Source organism: Megalobrama amblycephala, linkage group LG22 (assembly GCF_018812025.1).
Source record: "Megalobrama amblycephala isolate DHTTF-2021 linkage group LG22, ASM1881202v1, whole genome shotgun sequence".
NCBI classification, from domain to species: Eukaryota; Metazoa; Chordata; class Actinopteri; order Cypriniformes; family Xenocyprididae; genus Megalobrama; species Megalobrama amblycephala.
Genome location: NC_063065.1, coordinates 20,225,584 through 20,243,185, shown reverse-complemented (window position 1 = coordinate 20,243,185; position 17,602 = coordinate 20,225,584). Strand labels below are relative to the sequence as shown.

The window sequence follows — 17,602 nt, the reverse complement described above, 5'->3', positions numbered from 1 at the left end:
TGTGCATTAGACATTTCTGGGTAGATAAACACCAAATTCTGTTTAAGCAGCACTTTGTGCATTGAAGCACAACAAGGCTATGTTAAATGAAGTAAGTAGTCAAATCTCTTACACAGGATTCGTAGCATCACGGTGGTCTCCACAGTTGAGTCTTCAAGTGTATTTCTTGGATATGTAGCAGTGCAGGAGATGTTCCTTCTGTGATCCACGTATGAAGCTTTGAAGGTCATGTGTGAAAACACTGACTGGGTTTTATCAGGTTTCTCCTGTACCTGTGTTATAATGTTGGCAGATTCAGGGATGTTGGACCAGGATATTGTAGGAGGTTGTTTGGGGCAGGGGGCTTCAGCAGAACAGCTCAGATTGACTAATGTTCCCTCCATCACTTCCTTCAGATCAGTGGGTTTAAGGACGAGAGGTTGTGGTGAATCTACAGAAATAAATGGTTGTTCATCATTGAGAAATCTTTCTTCTGATGTTAATTATGTAAATAATATTTACATGTAAATGTAAACCTGTATTTTAAAGACAGTGGAGAAGACATTTACCTATGACAGCGATCTTCACAGTTGATCGCTGAAAAATGTTGAGGAAAAATGTTGCTCTGAACACATTTGGATCCATTTCCAGTCTGAAGTAGTAGAGATCTGAATGATTCTTCATGATGTTATAGAAGACAGTTGTGCAGTTCCTCTCACTGAGATTTCCAGTCATCTGTATGTCACTGAATCCTCTAATGATGTTTTACTGCTATTAAAAGCTATGAAACTGTCTCTGTCAGCAAACTGTAATTTATGTTTTAGCCAGATCCCATCAATAGATTTTGCCATGTTACGTTTGTCCGTAAAATTGGAGATGTTGAATGTACAAGGAATCTGCACACAAGAGCCTGTCAGAGCTGTTACTGTCTGAGGCATCATGGCAAAGTAGATATTATCAGCTGAAACATAAAAACATATTAGATTAAAAAAGTTAGTTGAGACAAATTTTGAAGTTGGCTTGAGAAAATCACACCTGAGAGTTTGAAGAGGTTTAAAGTTTTATAAGCTTGAAGTTTTAGGGTTTTCATTTTGAAGTAGTTTGAAGTTTAAAGTAATTTTACAGCTTAAAGTTTGACGTTTTGAAGGCAATATTGGTACTCTGGGTGGTTGCTAGCGTGTTCCTATGTGGGTGCTAGGGTATTCTTGGTGGTTGCTAGGTTGTTGTTATGCACTTGCTAGGCAACTCCGGGTGGTTGCTAGGGTGTTCCTTTGCTGGTGCTAGGGTATTCTAGGTGGTTTCTAGGCTGTTGCTGTGCAGTTGCTAAGGCACTCTGGATGGTTGCTAGGGTGTTCCTATGCGGGTGCTAAGGTATTCTGGGTGGTTTCTAGGTTGTTGTAATGCAGTTGCTAAGGTACTTGGGTTGGATGCTAGGTTGTTCCTATGCGGGTACTAGGTTATTCTGGGTGGTTGCTAGGCTGTTGCTATGCAGTAGCTAAGGTACTCTGGGTGGTTGCTAGGGTGTTCCAATGCGGGTGCTAGGGCATTCTTGGTGCTTGCTAGGTTGTTGCTATGCAGTTGTTAGGGTATTCTGGGTGGTTGCTAGGCTGTTGCTATACAGTTGCTAAGGTACTCTGGGTGGTTCCTAGGGTGTTCCTATGCTGGTGCTAGGGTATTTTGGGTGGTTGCTAGGCTGTTGCTATACAGTTACTAAGGTAGTCTGGGTGGTTGCTAGGGTGTTTCTATGCGGATGCTAGGGTACTCGGGGTGGTTGCTAGGGTGTTCCTATGCGGGTGCTAGGGTATTCTTGGTGGTTGCTAGGTTGTTGTTATGCAGTTGCTAGGCAACTGGGGGTGGTTGCTAGGGTGTTCCTATGTGGGTGCTAGGGTACTCGGGTTGTTTGCTAAGGTGTTGTTATGTGGTTTCTAGGGTATTCTGTGTGGTTGCTAGGGTTTTGCTGTGCAGTTGCTAGGGTATTCTGGGTGGTTGTTATGCGGTTGCTAGGGTACTCATGGTGGTTGCCTGGGTGTTGCTATGCAGTTGCTAGGGTACTCGGGGTGGTTGCTAGGGTGTTGCTATGCAGTTGCTAGGGTACTCGGGGTGGTTGCTATGGTGGTTGCTGTGGTGTTCCTATGCGGTTGCTAGGGTATTCGGGTGGTTGCTAGGGTGTTGCTATGCAATTACTAGGGTACTCAGGGTGGTTGCTAGGTTGGTTTGGATGGTTGCTAGAGTGTTGCTATGAAGTTGTTAGTATCACATCACTAGCATGTTTCAGATAGATAAATTAAAAATATTAGAATGGAAGCTTTAATGAGTCTCAATGGATTCTGGGAGGTTAAATTTGAATTTTGACAGTTGGAGTTTAACCCTTTGATGTGTACGATCACACTGGTGTGATTAGAACGTTCAGCGCATCACGTGATCAACTCCCAAATTCAAGTGTGCGTACGCGCTTTGGCTGGCGCTAAACCAGAGACGGACGCGTGCAACACTTTTCATATATCACATGCAGTGTTTTCAACCAAATAATGTTTATTTTAGGTTTCAGACATTTAAATACACATGAGTACTAACAAAACAATATATTTAGAGTTTGTATAATATACATTGATGTCTATAGAAGCGGAAATAACAACCCTTTCCATTATAATTAGACAACACATTTTATTTGTATCAGATACACATTGTGTAAGTAACTTTAAAGCTTACTCTATTCTTCCCCAGTTCACCGACTCACTTACTTTCATGTATTTCGGGAGAAGTGGATGAATTCACGTGTTGTAAATCCAACAGATCCAATTCTCTGTACTGCTGTCATGATCACCGTCTGTTCCTGTCACTCCCCGGACTACACTTCCCACAATTCTCCTTGTCAGTCACATGTTCACTCCACACCAATCACCTGTCGCCACATACAGCCATGCACACACTCCTCACTAATCACCACACCCAGCTGCAGCTTGTTACCTGGACTATAAAAGGACTCTCACTCACACCATCTAATCGCGAAGTCTTGATTACCCAGTGTGTCATTTCTAAGCGTTATTCCTTGTCTGCCTGTCCTGTGTTACCGTTCCTGCCTGTTGTCTGTTTCACGATCTTGTGCTGCCTACCTCTGACCCTTGCTTTGTTTACCGACCTGTGAATGTTATCTGCCCGTTCTGACCTCTGCCTGTACCTGGATTACGATTCTGTCTACCCTCTGCTGTTCCTGTTTGCCCCTGGTTTACCCTGCTTGTACGACGACGCTTATCTTTAATAAACGCTGCATTTGGATCCCCTGCCTGAGTCTCCCAGTCGTTACAGAAGACTTCGCCACAACCAGATCCAGCAGCTTCGGTGAGCGTCTTTCCTGTCGCAACATGGACCCAGCAATGCAACTGGTCAGCCTACGCCAAGGTACCCGTACCCTCGAGGTGCACATTCAGAACTTTTTTGATATTGCTTATCTGTCTGATCTGCCGGACTGTGCCCTCATTGACTTTTTTGCTTATGGATTAAACGAACCACTAAAGGACTACGTACTCACCAATGGTCCCCGCGGATCGTTCCTAGAATTCCTGGACTTTGCCTTGCTTGCAGTTGGTTCAACTTTCACTGTGGGTGTCGCAGAGGATTCCGACACCACAGAGAATCCCGTAATGGCTGCCAAGCCCGAGAACACACACAAAATGACGGTCACTACAACGAGTCATGTCGCCGCTGATCGCCCAGAGCAACGTCGCGCCTTCGTTGATCACCCAGAGCAATGTCACGCCTTCGTTGATCACCCAGAGCAATGTCACGTCGCCGCTGATTTCCCAGAGCAACGTCACGCCTTCGTTGATCACCCAGCGCAATGTCACGTTACCTCCAGATCAGTCAGGGAGCCGAGAGGGCTGCGTTCCAGTGTGGCTGATCAACCGCTGACTTCTGCCGAGCGGCGGGCATTCCTAAGCATCAGCCGGCCGCGTCGCTCTCAAGCCCGTCTGTTTCAGCGCTCTCAAGCCCGTCTGTTTCAGCGCACTCAAGCTCGTCTGTTTCAACGCACTCAAGCTCGTCTGTTTCAACGCTCTCAAGTGCATCTGTTTCAACGCTCTCAAGCGCGTCTGTTTCAACGCTCTCAAGCGCGTCTGTTTCAACGCTCTCAAGCGCGTCTGTTTCAACGCTCTCAAGCTCGTCTGTTTCAACGCTCTCAAGCTCGTCTGTTTCAACGCACTCAAGCTCGTCTGTTTCAACGCACTCAAGCTCGTCTGTTTCAACGCACTCAAGCTCGTCTGTTTCAACGCACTCAAGCTCGTCTGTTTCAACGCACTCAAGCTCGTCTGTTTCAACGCACTCAAGCTCGTCTGTTTCAACGCACTCAAGCTCGCCTGTTTCAACGCACTCAAGCGCCCTGGACGCTATGGACAAGATGGCTGCTTTGCCAGTGCCCACGGGCAAGATGGCCGCCCCTGCGTTGCTCAAGGATGCAGGGGGCGTTCCAGCCATTGAGTCCGTTCCAGAATCCGCTCCAGCCAGTGAGTCCGTTCCAGAATCCGCTCCAGCCAGTGAGTCCGCTCCAGAATCCGCTCCAGCCAGTGAGTCTGCTCCAGCCCCGCATGCGCTTCCTGTCAGTCCCGTCATGGCCAGAAGGGCTGTGCTCACATTCTATGTTCTGGCTGTTTTGCGGGCCTGGAGGATGCACTCAGGTTTCTTTGACCATGGACCAGTTTGCCAGCCTGAGCCCGCTGCAGTCCCGGAGCGACCCGAGCCCGCTGCAGTCCCTGAGCAGCCCGAGCCCGCTGCAGTCCCGGAGCAGCCCGAGCCCGCTGCCGTCCCGGAGCAGCCCGAGCCCGCTGCCGTCCCGGAGCAGCCCGAGCCCGCTGCCGTCCCGGAGCAGCCCGAGCCCGCTGCCAGTCCCGGAGCAGCCCGAGCCCGCTGCAGTCCCGGAGCAGCCCGAGCCCGCTGCCGTCCCGGAGCAGCCCGAGCTGCTCGCTGTCGTCCCAGAGCAGCCCGAGCTGCTCGCTGTCGTCCCAGAGCAGCCCGAGCAGCTCGCTATCGTCCCAGAGCAGCCCCAGCCTGAACCTGCTGCCGTCACTGAGCTGTCCGCTCTCCCCGATATGGCCACTGAGTTCCCTTGGCCAGGCCTACCGCCGCCGCCCAGGCTGCCTGCCCTGCCGCTGCCGCCGCCCAAGCATTTTGCCCTGCTGTCGCCATCCAGGCCTTCTGTCCACGAACCTGCTATGGACCCCGTGGAAATCCCCAAGAACTTTTTGGGGGGGGCAGTATACCCAGGGGTGGGAAGCTTGTGGGTGGGGACCCTGCTCGGCCACTGCCGTCATCGGCCTTTGAACTATTTTGGCCATTAATGAACTCTGACCCGCCGTGGTCATTCACGGACTCTGTCTCGCCGTGGCTGCCCAAGCCACCTGACCTGCCGTGGCCGCCTGAGTCACCTGACCCGCCGTGGCCGCCCGTGGCACCTGACCCGCCGTGGCCGCCCGTGGCTCCTGACCCGCCGTGGCCGCCCGTGGCACCTGACCCGCCATGGCCGCCCGTAGCACCTGACCCGCCAACCTGCATTGGAGAATCCGTTCCTGTCCGCTACTAGAGCTCCAATGCACCCACCCCCCCTCCCTATTGGTGTCATCTACGCCGCGAGGACGCGCCTTCCGGGAGGGGGGCGTTATGTCATGATCACCGTCTGTTCCTGTCACTCCCCGGACTACACTTCCCACAATTCTCCTTGTCAGTCACATGTTCACTCCACACCAATCACCTGTCGCCACATACAGCCATGCACACACTCCTCACTAATCACCACACCCAGCTGCAGCTTGTTACCTGGACTATAAAAGGACTCTCACTCACACCATCTAATCGCGAAGTCTTGATTACCCAGTGTGTCATTTCTAAGCGTTATTCCTTGTCTGCCTGTCCTGTGTTACCGTTCCTGCCTGTTGTCTGTTTCACGATCCTGTGCTGCCTACCTCTGACCCTTGCTTTGTTTACCGACCTGTGAATGTTATCTGCCCGTTCTGACCTCTGCCTGTACCTGGATTACGATTCTGTCTACCCTCTGCTGTTCCTGTTTGCCCCTGGTTTACCCTGCTTGTACGACGACGCTTATCTTTAATAAACGCTGCATTTGGATCCCCTGCCTGAGTCTCCCAGTCGTTACAACTGCTATGCAAACTAACTTGGCGGCGCCCATCGCGCATGTATCTCAAATAACGCGAACGTTATAAAGGTGTTCAAACAGCAAAACACATCCACTTGCACATTTTAACAATCGGAATATCAGATATTTCATGCTATAGTTAACAAATTTGTGAATATTTTGATTAAAAAAGGAAAAATTAAATAAAAGCAGATCATCAGTCATACAGCGCTATGGTGTGTTACGTGACAAGCAATGACGCGTCACCATGGAAGCAATAAAGTGATACGTTCTAAATAATGGTCGCCTTAAAAAACTCACGCTGGGGGGTCAGCCAGAATATTTTAAACTTACGTGCGAAAGGGTTAAACAGTCTGGGCTCATTTAAACAGTCTGGGCTCATTTAAACATTGTCAATAAAAGTTTATGGAATTTTTTCTGAGTTTTAATAGTAATTTTTAGGAAAACTGTAAGTCAAGTCAGTTATAAAAGATATAGCAACCCAAGTCAGAACAGTCTGAGGGTCTCACCCGAGTTTGGTGGTTAAAGAGTTGAAGCTGCAGGAGTTAGAATCAGAAATTTTAGTCTCAGAAGAAGAAGATGATGAAGAACAAGTAGTTTAAATAGCATTTCAGTAAGTTGGCTTTCCCAAACATTTTAAAGATTTTTTTCATGCTGCTCTTGTCCATACCCTATGTGCATACATACGGTAGTCTAGTTGAGCACCAAAAAGGACAAAATGGCATCATAAAACTAATTATGACTTAAATATGACGTGTGCCCTGTATTTAAAGTCTTTTGAAGCCATATGATATCTTTATCTGAGGAAGAGACAAAGATAGTCTTTGCTCAATACATGCCTGCACAGTAATGTTCCTCGTGTCATCATATTAATAGTGGTTCTGTTGGTAAATGCTGTGATATTGTTCATCGAAAATAAACGATGTAATATGGACCAACCTGAGTGAGTGTGTAGAAACACAGAGCTGATGATGATGATGATGATGATCTGGAACACAGACATCACTGGAGCTCTGACACAAACACAGGAAATAAACTAAATATACTTGTGTGCCAAAACACCCACAACAAGTTGTTTTTACTCTGTCCACAACTGTAAGCAATGAAATGTACCTGCAGCTTGTGTATTAATAATACAAGTAATAGTAGTAGTAATAGTAAAAACTGTGTTTATATTTATCTCTTTAAAGACATTTTAAGAGAGTTAATAGTCACTGGAGACTGCAGACTCTCCCATTCCTGATTAATATCTTTATTAAATGAATAATTGTTGTCATAAACTTAATGATTACACCATGTTTCTAATGATTTATACTTTTAAAAAGATCAGTTCACAAGAGACAAGCCTTACCTCAGAGAAGTGCAGTCAAAGAAAAGCAGAAGTTCATGAAGATATCATGTTAAACACTTAGTAACGTGATGCACTCTTGATGATTTCCCAGCAGCACTACAAGACGGGATATTATGAATCTACCTTTGTTCATTCTGTGCTTAAATGTTTGTCATTCAATCAGAGAAGATGGAAGCCACACCACAAGAATATGCAGATATGTTCAAATACAATAAAAATGTTTAAAAGGTCATATCAAACAAAGGCAATGCATGAATGTTTGTTTGATATTACTGATAAATGTTAGCATCTGATCGCTCATTCATTTCTCATTGTGTATGCTTTTGCAAACATTTTTTTCAGTGCTCATCAATAAAACCAACTGTAACTATACTAACTAACCCAGACACATCTATTGAATGCAGAAGAGCTTCTGTGCTCATTGTCACTGGTGCACAAGACACTTAAACCCACACATTTACACCATTTTAAGACTGAATTCTGGCTTATGAGACACGTATGTTGTGTACAAATGTATTCTTACGCGAAAAATGGCGAGAAAAAAAGAATAAATCCAAAGTTTCATAAAATGTTTTTAAACAAGATTGAATATTTTTTAAGACTGAAAGAGTTATCGGAGGCTTAATGGTGCTGATGTCATGCGACCATGGTGTAGTTTGTTTATAGCCTACATTTAGCTTTTGACTTCATCGTGGTCAGTGCTGGGTTGAGTTGCTGGGTTGTTTTCAGTGATAGGCACTAGTGGCTGGTCTGTGCCAAGTGTGCCAGACAAGTCCTGAAAAGTGAAGCCAAAACGTTTCGATCTCCCCCAGGTGGCTGGATGCAGTATGATCATAAACCCTACCCTCTCCATGTAATCAAATAGGACGTGAGACAAAGTAGCAAAGTAGTCACTGGTGCACCAACTGACTTTTTTCAGGATCTTCAAAAAGATATTGGAACTTTAACTTTAATTTCTACAATTGTTTATTTCACACCGACATGAGTTGCTCTGCAATAAACTGTACTGCAGAGCAACTCATGTAACCGATTTTGTGGGAGTGTGGGCAGGGCCATGATAATCCACTTCATGCTCATTACTTCGCAGAATCGGGCTTCGGGTTCACTACTGCGCAGACTTGGGTTCCAAGATGTCAGCGCCATATTGGGACATTGTCGGCTTCACATTTCTCTAATGGGCCATCTTTTTTTTCATGAACAGATCCATTTCCTCTCTAAAGAAGTGTTCAGATTGCAAATTCCACCATGTAAATAGCGAATCCGCCATGATGCAAGCGCAACTGGCTTTTAAAGGGAATGGGAGATGAGACTCTGATTTATTTATTGCACGTTACACCCAAAACACACCCATTACTCATTATAGGGACAACCATTTTAGACCATTTTTCCCATTGTTAAACTAGCAAAAGTGGATTTGGACACACCCTTCGTGCACTTGTTCGCGATACAGCACTAGCCTTGAGTACATTATTGCTTTTATAAAACAGTTACTACATAATACAAATATTAAAGCCACAAATATGTATCAATGCAAATTCCATGAGGTAAACTTTCACTAAAAGCCTTCCTTCCGCTGGAAAAAATAGTCCCTGACTGTGAACAGCAACAGTAATTAAATTATTACGCCATTAGATGGCGGCAAAGACTGTCAGTAGCGAAGACTTTTACATTGAAAAGACTGAATTGTTGTGAACACGGAACAAGACGCAACTGACAAATGCTTTGACTAGCGCTGTCAGTCACGGGAAAGCTTCTTAACTGTTAAAAGGACAGGATAATACATCAGACATTTAAACAGATTTTTTATTATGAACATAGGACTGACCTGAAGGAAAATGCTAAATCTGAATGCAGGTAATAATCTCGCTCACTCAATTTGTTTCTCACAATACTCTTCTTACATTCTTACAGTAAGCTTCAATATCAACTGAGAACAGTTTACGTTGCTAAGAGTGGTTGCTAAGGGTTTTGTGATACACAGACCCATTGGGTGAAGCGGTCATAGCCGTGTATTATCGTGAATAAAACACAGCTATTGACCAATCGAAATCAAGGACAGGAACTAACTGTTTTATAAATTACATATATTCAGTTACAGCACTGATGTGCATATGGTGTCGTTTGGGCGATAAGCAGTCTTGTCAGTTTTGTGCCAAATCTATTTTTTTCAAATTATGGCCTAAAAGTATGTGATTAATGGCTTCCGTCCGGATATTGTTGTCACATGAGGCAATAGACCAGTACTTGTCAGATAGTCCTGAAGGTCCTTTAATGTTACTATAAGTCTCTTGGCAGCCTCCTTGATAACTTTTCATCTTGTTTTTACATCCATTTTTCGACAGCTTCCCTGTTCTTCAGAATGTCATTGTGGTGCCCCATTGTCTCCACTTGTTGATGATGGCCTTCATTGTATACCATGGTACATTTTGTACCCTTCTCCTGATTCGTACCTCTTCACAATGAGATCCTGCACATCCTTTGTAAGCTCAATGTGGGCTATGGCTTCAGCAATAAGGCCAAGAAAATTGTACAGAATCCAGAAAGAGTTGATTTTTATTAAGGGTTAATCAGCATCATTCAAATGAAGACTTTTTAGTGAGAGTTTGAATGTATTTGGTTAATTGCAAACAGTGTGCACATTAATGCATCCAAGTAAATTTAGGTTCATTTTTTCCTTAAACATTTTTCTTAAGAGTTTCTTTGAAGAAAATCTTACATTTATTACTTGGATTAATTTGTTCAAAAATCAAAAAAGGAAAAAAATCTGCAATTTAAACAGGGGTGTGTTGACTTTTTATACCCACTGTAGGTCAATTCAAACTGCACTGACAGACAGCGTCCAGCACGGATAATCAGCAGATTATAGTATATCACTTCAAACATTCCATGACCCGACAGATGCCAACAGGGGTAACTGCGTCTGTCGGTGCAGTGTGAATTGGCCTTAAGTGAGCCTACAAAACCTGAAATACTCTGTACTCTATTTCTGTGTATTCATCATGTTTGAAGTGTGTCTCTGTGATGCAGCAGTTCTTCTGCTTTGGGATGTCAGTGTTTTCGTAGTAGATGATCAGTGTTTCATCATCAGAAATCTGTTCATTGATCGTGATGTTTCTGGCAGTGTTGACATAATCCACGTCTGTGATATTAACCTATGGCACAGTAAAAACATGTTACAATCATGTTTTATGTGCAAAATATTTCCATATGTAATATCTTTCACATAATCAGCTGGATAATAGAAAGAAATTACCTTTTAATAAATGAATACTCATAAATATGAACAAGCTGATGAATGAATAAATAATAAATATCTAGAATAATGAACTTTTATTTGCATTCTGCACACAAAACTATACAAAACTAAACTAAACTTACCTGACCAGAAGGATCCTTCTCATTGGCACTGGGTTTATTTAATTTTTTTTCTCCTAATAAAGAAAGAAGGTCAAAATGTTTTATTTTTGCAGTGGCCTAAATTAATACCACATAATTATGTTCAAACAGATCAAAATTGGCAATGACGGCAGAAATATGTTGCAAAACTATGTGGGATTCTTAATACATGTAAAAAGATCACCTCTCATATCTGATGAGCAGAAAAAAATCATGTTATTAAAATACCATATGTTTGATTGATATAAATAACATGTTCACATTTGCCTCAGTATTAACATTGAATATTACACTTGACACTGAACAAAATTTAAACACACTCACACAATTGTTTCATACTCCACAGATTTCTACAAAATAATCAGTTCACACAGAGACTATGGTCTTCTTTAGTGTTCACTAAATGCAATTGTGTGTTGTGTGTTTTTTAAAAGTACAATAAAAGCCTTTTTATAAGCCAAATTAATGTAGGGCTATTAATAATGTGCACATAAGCTGCAAGCTCAAAATTACTTGACAAGTTTTAAGCAAAGAACCTCAGCCGAGAAGGCAGTTATTACACTCTCATAAAAGCCTCAAGCCATTCCAATAAATACTGTAGAATTAAGGCTAGGTGTGCAATAGCATGAAAGAAGTTTACTTCAGAGATTTACTTTATTGCAGATAACTTACAATTGTAAAAGATAGAGAAACAAATTCTTACCACACAACAGAGCAGTCACTCACAAAAGCAGAAGATACTTTCCATTTCAACACATTGTAAATGCGTATTTGATGAGCATGTTATGAAGTAACACTGACTACACCCTCCAAGTTCACTCTAAATAAGGATAAAAATGCTTTGTGGACTGACATCAGTCATGAAATAAACATTAAATTGGTGCTCTTTCCCCATAGTTTATCAAATGACACCAACTTTGATGTAGTGTTCAGTATGTTATTCCATAACATTAATGTTAAAGGGTCATGAAACCCCCCTCTTTCAGCTCAAGTCTAGCTCACAATCTTTTTGAAAAATGCAACTTAAATGGGCGTGGTGGCTGTGAGAGGAGAGGGGAGGGGGGAAACTCTCATCGCCAGTAGCCCATGCATATCGACTGTCACTAAAAATCAGTGGTAAAACGTAAGGAAATACTACAATTTTTTAAAAAACTGGAAAAGTTAAAATCTAATGAAATACACTGACACTTTATTTTTGTCTTTTCTAGAGTTACTGAATGCCCTGCTACATATATCCTACAGTAATCGTAATTCTATTTAAAACATATTAATGTACATGTGTAATTACAGTCATTATAAAATATATAGTTGTTTATATACACACTATACATGCATATATTTGAAAAAAAAAAATAACGCTTAAAAAAAAACCTTGCGTACATAGCATAGATCTACGCGCCGAACCTGCAACACGCTCAGTCAGTCAGGCTGCGTGTCGACTGGAGCAGAGCAAGCGACCAGAGCATTTTTAGATTCATTCCTATGGAAGTTGAGCGTCACATTTAACTTACGCGCGGCTCAACTTCCATAGGAATGAACCGAAAACACTCGCGCTTACCCGCTCGCTCCGCGCCAACGGACACGCACCGTCAGTCAGTCAGTCTCTCAGTCTCTCTCGCTGTTTAGTGCCGTTAACCGTCCTCGTCATTGGAAAGATCCACGTGGTGTCATGAATAATTAAGAGAGTCTCTTCTCATTGGATAAAAAACTCAGTCTCGTTAATAATTATGAAACACCGATGAGTCATCAAAGTACTATCGTGCTCTGCCACGTCACAGCCTGTGACGTGGACAGGATGAAGATTTTAAACCCGGAAGACGAAAATAGCGTACTAAAACTAAAATTTAACCATTTCCCCCCTACTATTAAATCTAACAGATGCTAACATTGTCTTCAATGGTGTTCAACACACATACCTCTGTTAAAATCTCAGAAATTTTGGTTTAGGGTTTCATGACCCTTTAACTAAATAAGCTTTTTTTTGTTACTGTTCAATAAAACTATGAATGAAACATTAGCCTATATGGACCTTGACTTGAAGTTTTTATCTAATCAAATTTGGCAGAAATATGATAATTCAGTGAATGGATGAACAATGTGTTTATGTGAATAGTTGCTGATTTTCAACCCGCTTTCTATTCTTACCATGTCTGTAGTATAGACGGGTTTCTTGTATACAAACAATACTGGATGAGCATGCATTCAGGGGGCAAAACCGCTAACAAGTCTTATGCCAGAAAAACGCTTAACGTGGCTTAATGTACTAAGACAATGATATTAACAGACCAAACTTACCAAAATTATTTGCAGCTTTTAGCCGCTACTTACAATGTGCTGGATCCTTCACTGGAAACATCATGTTCATCATGTAGCAAAGTGTAAGGGATTTAATTACTGCATGTTGTTTAAAGAGGCCTAACTCATGTCACGAACAATACATTAAACAAATAACTGAATAACAAAATAACTGAATCACCAGTGTAGTTTTAGTGATATTTTTGTCTTTGTTGAGGTCTGGAAAAAGGAACTGAACCTTTCTTTAAATTACATCAGAGTTTTGTAATAAGAAAGAAAAACCATATATTGTTTACATCAGTTTTTTTTTTGTTCCTCGAGAAATTGAATTAAAGATTTAGCAGCACTAGCACAGTGAGTAAAATGTGGATGACAAACATAATTCTTCTTTAAGTACAGTTTCATTCACCAGGAAGTGAGTTGAGATGTGTAACATGCAGCAGTTTTAATTAAATAAACCGACAATGAACAAAATAAACTCAGGAGTATAAATGCCCAAGACAATGATAAACTAAACTAGACACAGGTGAGTAACATAATCAGTAACCAAGGAAACAGACAAAAAGATCGGGCCTGTCCAAACAAACACACTTACAGTCTTGGACACTTAACTTGGACACTTAAACTTTCCAGTTTAAGTTAAATTAGTTAGATGTTACCCAATTTGTTTGTAAAGCGTAAAATGTTGCACTTTTTTTTTCTTTTTTTTTTTTCTTTGGTGAAAATGAAGCACCACAATCACGCAGTGATTAAGTGTGTCCTATTCAGTAAACAAAAATCTTAAAACACTTGCAGCCTTCATGCCTACTTGAACACTTTGGCCAAACTCTGGGAAAACGTCATGTAAGTAGACAAGTTGTCAAGTGCAAAAACCTTAAGTGTATTTGGACAGGCCCATACTTAGGAACCAGGACAATCAAGAAAACAGGAACTAAACACAGGAACCAAGAACATAGGAACCAAGGAATGAAATGAAAATCAAAATAAGAGTACTTGAACTGAAATAAAACTAGATTTGACAAGTGTTAAAAAGTAAAGATTAAATTAAATAAAAAAAATTAGAGGGCTGGAGCCGACTCTGGAGCGGAGTCAGGGGCTGGAGCCGACTCTGATACGGACTCAGGAGCTGGAGCCGACTCTGGAGCGGACTCAGGGGCTGGAGCCGACTCTGAAGCAGACTCAGGGGCTGGAGCCGACTCTGGAGCGGACTCAGGGGCTGGAGCTGACTCTGGAGCTGGAGCCATCACCGGACTCTGGTCAGGGGCTGGAGCCGACTCTGAAGCGGACTCAGGGGCTGGAACCATCAGCTGACTCTGACCAGAGTCCGGAGCTCTGGAGCGGACTCAGGGGCTGGAGCCGACTCTGGAGCTGGAGCCATCACCAGACTCTGGTCAGGGGCTGGAGCCAACTCTGGAGCGGACTCAGGGGCTGGAACCATCAGCGGACTCTGACCAGAGTCCAGAGCTCTGGAGCAGACTCAGGGGCTGGAGCCATCACTGGACTCTGGTCAGGGGCTGGAGCCATCACCAGACTTTGGAGCAGACTCAGGGGCTGGAGCCATCAGCCGACTCTGGAGTGGACTCAGGGGCTGGAGCCATCACCGGACTCTGGTCAGGGGCTGGAGCCATCACCGGACTCTGGTCAGGGGCTGGAGCCATCACCGGACTCTGGTCAGGGGCTGGAGCCATCACCCGACTCTGGTCAGGGGCTGGAGCCATCACCCGTCTCTGGTCAGGGGCTGGAGCCATCACCCGTCTCTGGTCAGGGGCTGGAGCCATCAGCCGACTCTGGTCAGGGGCTGGAGCCATCAGCCGACTCTGGTCAGGGGCTGGAGCCATCAGCCGACTCTGGAGCAGACTCAGGGGCTGAAGCCATCAGCCGACTCTGGAGCAGACTCAGGGGCTGGAGTCATCACCCGACTCTGGTCAAGGGCTGGGCTCCAATACATCCCCACATACTCCACCAAAACTCTTAAGGGCACAAGTGTGGTGGCCATTTTGGAATGAGACCCTGGTGTGGCAGCCAGCTTGGTAAGAGGCTCAGGAGTGGCGGCCATCTTGGGACAAGGCTCTGGGATGGTGGCTATCTTGGGACGAGGTTCTGGGATGGCGGCCATCTTGGGACGAGGCTCTGGGATGGCGGCATTCTTGGGACTAGGCTCGTGGGCTGGAGCGGACTCTTGAGTGGGCTCGTGGGATGGAACATACTCTAGAGCGGGCTCGTGGGCTGGAGCAGACTCTGGAGCAGACTCAGGGGCTGGAGCAGACTCTGGACTCTGGTTAACACTCTGAGGTCTGAAAACGCGCCGGCGCGTTTTGCAGGGTTTTTTTTCACATTGCAGCAAAACAGACTTAAAATACTCCGTCATTTTTTGTCATAGAGACATAAGTAATATATCAATTGAAACTATAGAATGTCTTCTTTTATTTGTGTACACTCAGAGTAAAAACACAATGTTGTGCTTTTTGTAAAATAAAGAAAACTAACATGATGCGTGATTTCTCCTCTCCCTCTGAACGAAGTCCAATCTGATAGTTCTCAGAAAATGAACTGTAACTTAGTGAATACTAATCACAGAAAAATTAAACTTATGTCTAAAAAAACGTTAAGATGTCAGGTTTTAAATCATGTAAGTCAAATCGAAAACAAACCTTCTGTGTTTATGTAATCTGTATGAAAAGAGAGCCATGTCAGAAGTCCGTGATTCAGCTCATTATCCGCTAATGCGGCCACGCCCACGGAGCCAGCGCTATTCAGACGCAAATTCAGAGGCAATACATGCATTCATCGTCTCAATCGTGTATTTATTGTCTTGAAAAGTGTTTATCTGGATGTAAAAGTCATGGTTAGCGAGCTCTAGAAGACATGCAGTTAGTTCCTGTTTTCTTTTCTTCTATAGATGAATTTTAGATGAGTTTTTGTTTCTTTAACGCCCTCCGGCTGCAGTTTGAATTGGAAACTCCATTCATGGAATAGCCTCTTCTTCTTTTAGATGAATTTGTGGACTAAAAATGCACAGAGAGCGCCCTCCGACTTCAAGTATGAATTGAAAACACCAGCGCTCATAGTAATGACAATGAATATTAAATAAATATAACTCTTCTGTATAGAAAATTGACATAAGCATATGAGAATCCAATATTTCTCCAAATGTGCATGCTTTTAAACTAAAAGCCTATATTCAGACTCTTTGCATCACAAATACATTATATTTTAAAGTATAATATAAAACCATTACTTTATATTGTAATAATATTTTTCTGTATGTTTCATATATCATGATGAGCTTGAGACATCACAGAAGGTTTTTTTCACAGCCTACCTGACTGAAATGCCTCATTAATATGCAAGTCATTTCAGCTCATTACTATGCAATTCTTTTGTCTTCTCAGGTGAGAATGGTCCATTATTCAGTGGTGATTCACGCCTCCACGCATACTGTGTTTCTTGGCAAAAAGTGTCTTACAAAAACTAAATCAATATATTGTTTTATATGAAGGAGTAGGCAGCATAATTTTGAAGCAAAAACTCTAGTTTACAACCTCCAATACCCTAAAGTATTGTAAACACAGATTTACTATACTTTTTTTGGCCTTATTTCAGTGACTTAAGTTTTTTGTTTTTTCAATAACCACGCATAAATGTTATTCCTTCAAAAACACAAACATGTACATACATGTTCCTCACATATTATTGTAGCCTAGTTTGTGCTGAATACAGTGTAATGACACTTTTTCCATTAATATGTTTATGAACAACTGAAAAAAGCACAAATGTCAGGGCATGTCAAAACTTCTCCAGGCCCCAAATCAGCCTCAGATTACAGAGGGTTAAGGGTTTGAACCATCACTGGCCTCTAGTCAGGGGTTAGAGCCATCACAGGATTCTGATTAAGGGCTGGAGCAGACTATGGAATGAATTCAAGGGCTGGAGAAGACACTGGCCATCTTGGGATGAGGCTCTGGATGGCGGTCATCTTGGGACAAGGCTCTGGGCTGGCGGCCATCTTGATCACTGGACTGAGGACTTGGAGATGGAGGAAGGCAGGCAGACTTCAGCGCTGACCTGACAGATGTAACTGCTGGGTCTCCCACTTTGGTCCCCAGGTCAGCGCTGTTGGAACCTCATCTTCGGACACGGGGAAGTGCCAGAAGACAGAAATGGGCGGATCCATTGGAGTGGTATGTGGAGGGAAACGGCGTAGGGTGAGCTGGTGAGGCCACGTGTGTTTCCAATAAGGCTGGATGAGAAAGATACTTATTTACTTTAATTTCAAAAATTGAACCCAGACATCCCAACCTGTAAAAAGTCATTTCAGGGAGGTACACCCCCCCCCCAAAAAAAAAAAAAAAAAAAAAAAGAGGAAGGAGCTATAAACTATAGGCATATGCAATTATTCGTTAATTATGTTTAAATATGTAGATTACTTTTACTATTTA

General features: G+C 43.2%; 1 long non-coding RNA gene across 1 annotated transcript; it reads right to left on the bottom strand.

Moving 5' to 3' along the window:
* Window positions 1-9,434: 9,434 nt before the first annotated feature.
* Window positions 9,435-11,986, bottom strand: LOC125258131. Its single transcript, XR_007182538.1, has 3 exons — window positions 11,572-11,986; window positions 10,851-10,903; window positions 9,435-10,624 (listed from the first exon to the last, which is right to left on the bottom strand). It is a non-coding gene; the product is annotated as an uncharacterized LOC125258131 (long non-coding RNA).
* Between the last annotated feature and the right edge of the window lie 5,616 nt (window positions 11,987-17,602).